Consider the following 7195-nt stretch of genomic DNA (forward strand, 5'->3'; position numbering starts at 1 on the left):
GAAAGTTTTAATTTTTGAATGAGGGGCTTTTCATGATCATCTTTCATTGCAGCCCACAAATGATGGGGAGGGTCTCGTTCCCAGCAGTCTACAGTGGAGCCCTGAGACAGTTCTTGAAACCTGAGGCCAAACAGCCTGAGAACCTTAAGCCTTTCCAAGATTAGCAACCGTAGGTCACTATGCTGTCCCCATAGATGGCAGAGAGAGGGCCTGTCCTGGGGCCGGGGGAAGATTCTTTGGTGGCCTCCCCAGCTGCTCTGCTGCAGAACGTCTGAACGGTGGCCCCATACACTTCAGCGGGGGGTGGAGGGGGGACACGGGACAGGGCATTCTTGACTGTGCAGAGACTGTAGGAAGAAGTACTTGGGGAAAGAGGAGGCCATCCCCCAGCTCCCACCCGCTGTCCTGCTTAGTCTCACAGTGCACTCACAGCATGTTTATTCTCTGCTTCCCATTGACCAGTGGACCAGGCTAGATTTCTCATTTCCTCTAGGGAGGCTGGGGAGAGGCATGGGCCACAGAGAGGAACTCGTATTTATTGCTGTCCCCTGTGGCTCCCTCCCCAGCCTCCACCCCCTCCTGCAGCCACATTGCCCTCTGGCTTCTTCCTGCAGCCACCGGCACAGGCAGGCGGTGGCTAATCTCTGCTCTGGGGCTGCGGAACCCCATCCAGGGCCCACAGTCCTCCTCTCCTGGCCTCACCTCCTGGCCCTGCAGTTGAATGAGAGCTGGCTGCTGAGGCTCACCTCCCCTAGGAAGCTGGGGAGATCTGCAGTACTGTGTGGGTAATCCTGGAGCTGGAAAGCCGCAGGAGAGTGAGGTAGGTTTTGCTTTGTCTTATTGCATGAGCTCTGATGTCCGTGCATGGGTCCACACTGCACTTCAGTTGTTGGTGTCTTCTCAGCTTGTGGAGATTCACAGACCCGTACCACGGTGAGGAAAAGGAGCAAGAGACAGACGATCTCTACCATGTAGATCTCTACCATGATTCTTTTTTAAGTTTTTCTGACTTCCTTAGTGAAAGATGTGTTAAAAGTTGACAGATGACTTGCTAACAGAGATAGAAGCAAGTGCTTCATTAGAAGGGTACATTAGTAGAGTACCTGAGGGTGACAAGTGGAGGAGAGTGAGCAATTTGTGCAGGGTTCTGGAGAATTCATGTGATTTTCCAGAATGTTCTATGGTGCAGTTGCACTTCCTGAGATTAAATGCAAGTAGTGACAATGGACACTGTGGATGACCATGAAGGCTGATCCCAGGGACTCAGGATGGGGTGATTTTGTCCGGTTGCTGTTTTCGATCACCATTTCATTCAAAATAAGGGGTGAGCTGGAACCCAGGGAAAGGTCAAGGCTTGTTCAACAGCACTGCAGATGGCTCTGGATTTTTTTTCCTCTTTTATTTTTATTTTCACTTTAGCCTCAGTCAAGCTTTGCTCTGGGAAAAGTACTTCATGCTAACCTCATAAGCATCAACCCAGTTATGTCTACTGATTGAACATGCTCTGCTCTCTTCTGTCATGTTTAGTTGAGCTGTGCGTAATTTCTTGTCACCCATATAATTTCACTTCAGGGTGATCCCTCACGCCCACTCCCACTCCCCTGTAGCGTTCCTGGGAAACGCAGCCGCCATCGTGTCACTCTGCATCTTTGGCACCCAGTGTTCACAGCTGTGTTACCTGTCAGTGTGGTCAGGCGACAGTCACATTAGGTATCCCTTGGGAGCTGGTTACAGATGAATGAAAACCTCAACCCTCCCCTGGGCTTGTGCACCTGCCCTGCATCCTGGTTCCTGGGACCCCTGGTGCCTGATATAGTTTGAGAAGCTCTGATGGAAGAGGGTAGACGAGGCCACCCGTGTCACCTGCCTGCCTCAGTGCTTAGCACCTGTGCTGCTCTGTCACCTGGACATCTCATTTCATTCTCCACCCCATTACCCACTACAACCTGACCTGTCTCCTGAGTCCCTTATCCAACCCCCCTCTACTAAGCACCCTGAGGTCTATGACTTTATGGCACTGGGCGCAGGGTTGCTGTGGGAGGCCCTTGCACACTGGGTGATGGTGGCTACCTTAATTCCCATCCTGGAGCTGTCCCTGATCTTTGGGTTGACAAGCCTGTAGCCCTTCTCAGTGCCTGGCATTTAGCCTGTGCTCTGTCTGTGTTGAATTCCCAAATGAATGAGTGAACGAATTAGTGTGCATGCTGTGTGAAGAATTTGGAGTTGCGGTCAGACTGAGATCTAGAGCTTGAAACTTTCCATAGCATTTTCCCACATTGCCTTTTTTTCCTGAGACCTTGCTGGACTTAGTTATTGACTGAATATTTTGAATCCCCTCATGGCCATGCCTCTGTGACAGAGGGGGGCATCCACCTCCTTTTTCTCCACCCAGGTTGGGCTGAGTTCTTCAGCCCCTCCCACACCAACCGGTTTGCTGTGCGCCAGACCTGGGATGCTAAGTACACAGGTGTGAGTCCTGCTTCCGTGATGTCCCTGGTAGAGGGCTTTTGACACCTCAGTCTTGCTGGTCCCTGCAAAACCATGAAGGAAAATTACAGCAGGCTGATTGCTGACAAATGCAGGCATCCAGAGCTCGAGGCAGCAAGGTGAACTACAATGAGGCTGCTCTGAGCCCTGTGGCTCTGAGTTCACTCCTTACCTGTAGCTCCTACCAGGAGCCTCTGATGTGTTCCCAACCTTCTCAGCCTCAGTTTCTCAAGTGATGGACAAGACAGGGAACTGCAGGGAAGGGAAACCCTTGATTTCCCTGAGGGCACAGAGGAACCCAGCCCCAGGAGCTCCACGGTGCTCAGCAGGGCAGTGCAGCTGCAGCAGGCCTGTGTGCAGAGCCCAGGCAGAGAGCAGCTCAGTTTCCTCACCACGCCACGGACTCAGCTGTGGGCATCAGCATGGTTCTCTGGTGCCTTGTTCCCCAGAGGATGTATGGTGATGGTTCCCAGGCTCGGTGCCTCACATCCTAGAGGAATCTGCTGGGTACTCGGTATAGGTGTGGCTGGTTTTCAGTGGGGCTGCACCAGCCTGCAGCAACCTCTGATTCTTTAGAGCAGTGGGGAGATGGTAGAGAAGCATTTCCCAGTGTGCAAGAAAATCCAGGAGCCTGCAGATGTAACCAGTCCCTACCTGGCTCTTGCAGTGATGAAGACTCCCTTTCTGCTACATGTAGCTTTCCTTTCTCCCCCTATGCACTGCTATGTCATCCAGATTTTATCTCAAATCTTTTCTCAATCCAGGGGGATCTCTCTTGCTGTGCCTGTGAGGCAGCTAGGAGGAAACTTCTGCGTCCCACCTGTTCCGCAGGCTAAAATGACACTGACTTCTCGGCAACTCAAAAGACCATGCTGGCTCCCTTCCACCCTCTCCTCCTGCTGTCCCCTCACCTGGAACTTCTGATGACACACCTCCCAGGCACCCAGAATTGTTTCGTTCTTCCTGTAGTTCCACCATGCTTCCTGGATGTCCACCTGGTCCACCATTGCCCTGCAGAAGCAGTGTCGCTGGTCATTTCCTAGTTGCTCAAATCCACTTTGATCTCCTTTAGGCACAGGGTGGGCTTATTTTTACCGGTACTAGGGGTCGAACTCATGACCACAGGCTTGCAAGGCAGGTGCTTATGCCGTTGAGCTAAATCCCCAGCCCCGACAGACCTACTTTTAAATCCCCCTATTTGCTACTTCTTTAAATACTAATTGTATCTTGCTGAGCCTTAGTTTTCTTTCTGGAAATGTGTGTTAATACTTAACACACAAAGTGTCAGGAAGGTTCATTAAGCCAAAGTGCCTAATAGGCCGCTTCAAGAAATACCCAGATCTTTCCAGACCTGGTGCTGCACACCTATAATCTCAGCAGTCTAAGAGGCTGAGGCAGAGAGATCTCAAGTTCAAGCCTAAGCTTCTGTCTCTGAAGTTTAAACATGGCTGGGGATGTAGCTCAATGTGAAAGGCCTGGGCTCAATAGTCAGTACTAAAACAAGAAAAGATGGTTGCCAGTGGAGGGGGACAGCCAGACGCAAGTTTTTCCCTGTGAGTTAGTGCCATTTGGGGACTGCGAGTGGAGGGGACAAGGCCTCACCAAGAAGCAAGCCCTCTCTGTGAATCAGTGCCATGCATGGACTGACAATGGGTGAACAGCCACGACCCACGCCCTTTCCAGTGCACAGGCTGGCAAATGAGAAGAGCCAATATCCCCACAGGCTGTGGTGACAGCTATTGAGGTGAAATGCAGTTTGATGCTTGTAGTGTTTGGTGTTTCACTGACTTTGCAGGCCTAGGGCCCGTGGTCTGATCATCTATTCAGAGGATAGCAGTATGGCATCTATGGGGGATCTCCTTCTGAAGGTGGTGGCCATTGTTAATTCTCTTGTCTTATTTTAAAGTCCTGTATCATTTTCATTGTTTTGTTGGGTTGGGTTTTGTTCTGTTTTGTTCTGTTTGACTTTGTTATATCAGATGGCATGGAGCAGCTATTTCAAACATAGCAAAATACATTATGGTAGCCAATTTGCATTTACTGTTGTTTTGAAGTTGTTTATTGCATTCATTGTTTTGTTTTTACTGGTTCTTCTCTGTTCTGTTCTGTTTGATTTTCACTGTGTCTGAAGGTGTCTGCAGCTGTTTTGAAAACAAGAGGCATTATGGTAACCATTCTTGATTTCATATTATTGTCACTTGTACTGGTTTGTTTTTATTGGTTTTATTCTGTTTCATTTTCCTTCGTTTTATCCACTTTAACATAAAAAAAGAAAAGAAAAGAAAAGAAGAAAATGAAAATAAATCTACTAGATCTTTAAAAACAGAGACTGGCCAAGATGATGAAAATGAGAAACTTATCACTCACCGACTATCTCAAGGGGCATTAGAGGGACATTTGAAGGAAGAAGGGAGCCTGGCAGCACATGAAGGGTGCTTCTAAACATTTGAAGATTGCTCCATGTGGGAAAAGAGAGAGCCCCAGACCAATGAGTGGAAATTATAGGGCAACAGATTCCAGATCAGTGTGCAAAAAGATTTACCCACCACCAGAATTGGCTACTAGTGGAGAGCTTGTGGCACAGGGGACACCTTGTCCCTGGCAAGGCTCCAGCACCCTGGAAGAGGAGTGGCCTGAGTGTTCCCAGGGGATGCCAACCCTGGGTGGAGTCTGGGTGATGACCTGAGAAGTCTTTCCTGCTTCTGAAGCTCATGATGTCAGTGCCCCAATCCAGCCCCCCCCCACCACAAAATAGTCACCAGGCTATAGTGACAAGAGTTGATTCCTAGTAGCCAGTCTGTTATCTGCTGCACTGATTTTAAAATAGGATCTCTGCAACAATGGAGTAGGTTGGACTTCCAGGAAAAAGCCAGAAATGGGAACAATGAAGAGGGAAAAGTTCATTCCAAACCGCTCTTCTGGGTCACCCTGAACTGGACTGTGACTTAGTCCTTGTGTTGCAAACACATTTCTATTGATGGAAAACTGCCATAGTTGGGTACATTTTCAGCTAAACCAGGGGAAATGGGGATATCAGGCTGTCTCAGAGCTTTGTGCTTGCTGTTTTGGTCTGTGGAGAGACTGTGGGTATGTGCTCTTAACCACTGAGAAATCTAAATTGAAAAGTAAATTTCATGGCTCTGCCGTCCTCTAACATCAAGCCCTGGAATGGGGAATTGGACTGAGTCAGGTCCTTAATCCCTGTCTTTCATACAATCTTCCCTTCTCAACTGCAGGAGCCTCAGTCACACCCTATCCTCTATGCCACTGAGGACCTGGACATAGTCTCCTAGAAGTCAAGGATTAGCTTGGGGGCCCAGCTGTCCTGTGTGATCCAGGAGGGCCGGCTGCTCTTGTGGTTCAGGATTCTCTCCTCTTCTGCAGACAATGGACACTTTTTCAGCATAGCTTTGCTTCCTCTCACCTTGCTTTGAGATGCTGGGCGAGAAGCAATACCCTTTCAACAATGCAGAAATCAGCAATGCCACCGATGGTGAAAGCCTAACAGACTGCGAAATGTTTTATATTCCGGGTTTATGTAATCTTGCTTTCTCCAAAACAACAATGCAGGGTGGGGGGAAGATTCTCTTGAAATATACTCAACTGCACAGGGCAAAATCAGAGAAGCCCTGGAAGCCCAGCGTGTTTATTTTTAGATGAGCTTCAACCAGCCGCATAGCAGAACAGCTGTCTAACGTCCTAAGCGGCCCTGGGAATTTCCTCTAACAAGGCCAAGCTTCCGCCCATTGTTGAGGCACAAAGGCAGAGGGAGGGCCCCGGGAGGCTGCTGTGGGCCCCGCCCAGATGAAATCTGGAATCTGTCTGCCCTCCTGCAGTGGTCCTGAGGGCAGGGGGTCAAGAAGGGGAGTTCCTGCCTCACTGGGCAGGTGCTGCTGCTTAAAAGACATGAGAGCTTGCTTCACCCCCAGTATCTCAGAGCCTGCAGTACATTTCAGAAATAAAGGCCCTGCTTTCTGTTGGTAGCAGGAACTCAGACTCTTGCTTGTGCTGTGACACAGATTCTGCTACAGCCTGGACACAGCAAGCCATTTGAGGAGTCTGAGTTGGATTGCAGTGAATGAAGGGTGAAGGTGTTAACAGTTTAGCTTTTAAAAGAAAGCACAGAAGCATGTAGGCATGCACACCTAGTGTGAGAGCTAGCATCTGATCTCTGAAGTACCCACAGTTTTGCTATTATCACAGAACAGCTACTGGCCTTTGATTTATTTGTCTATAAAATGGATTCAATAGATCTCACATCTTACTAGTTCAGCAATAAATAAGATACAGTATTACAAATAATCAGGCCTAATTCAAATTTTGGTTAAGGTGCTGCAATTTGGTTCTAATATGCTTTAAATGCTTACAGAGAGATTACTGTTAAGAGATTTATTGTTATATTTCCAGTATATAGCCACTGTAGAAAAGGTGCCCACTTTGTCCCACGGTTGGCAGGGACTCTGCTTATGTCAAGTCCTTCCTGCCTGCGCAAGGTCACTGCGTCATTTCTTAGAGTCACCATACTCAGGGTTACATCAAGAGTCTCAGATATGAATGGTGGTGCACACTGCCCCGTCCGGGAGAAAGGGGACCTGCATGTACAAACACCAGCCCAGGGCAGGCCCAGGATCCTCCAGCTCTGCCAGCAGGTGGATGCCCAGCCCCCTCTGGGCCCCAGACGCAGGAAATCATTTTCTAGCCCTTTGGT

At 49.1% G+C, this 7195-nt stretch overlaps 1 protein-coding gene across 2 annotated transcripts in view; it reads left to right on the forward strand.

The window, feature by feature from the left end:
* Positions 1 to 537: 537 nt before the first annotated feature.
* Adgrf5 (adhesion G protein-coupled receptor F5) overlaps positions 538 to 7195 on the forward strand; it is a 67584-nt gene continuing 60926 nt past the window's right edge. For both annotated transcript variants that reach the window (XM_013156772.3, XM_003473620.5), the window contains exon 1: positions 538 to 820. The gene's annotated coding sequence lies outside the window, so the exon portion shown is untranslated. The remainder of the gene's footprint in view (positions 821 to 7195) is intronic.

Source organism: Cavia porcellus, unplaced genomic scaffold (genome assembly GCF_034190915.1).
Source record: "Cavia porcellus strain 051 isolate PalLab524CR breed Dunkin Hartley unplaced genomic scaffold, mCavPor4.1 scaffold_28, whole genome shotgun sequence".
Lineage (NCBI taxonomy): Eukaryota > Metazoa > Chordata > Mammalia > Rodentia > Caviidae > Cavia > Cavia porcellus.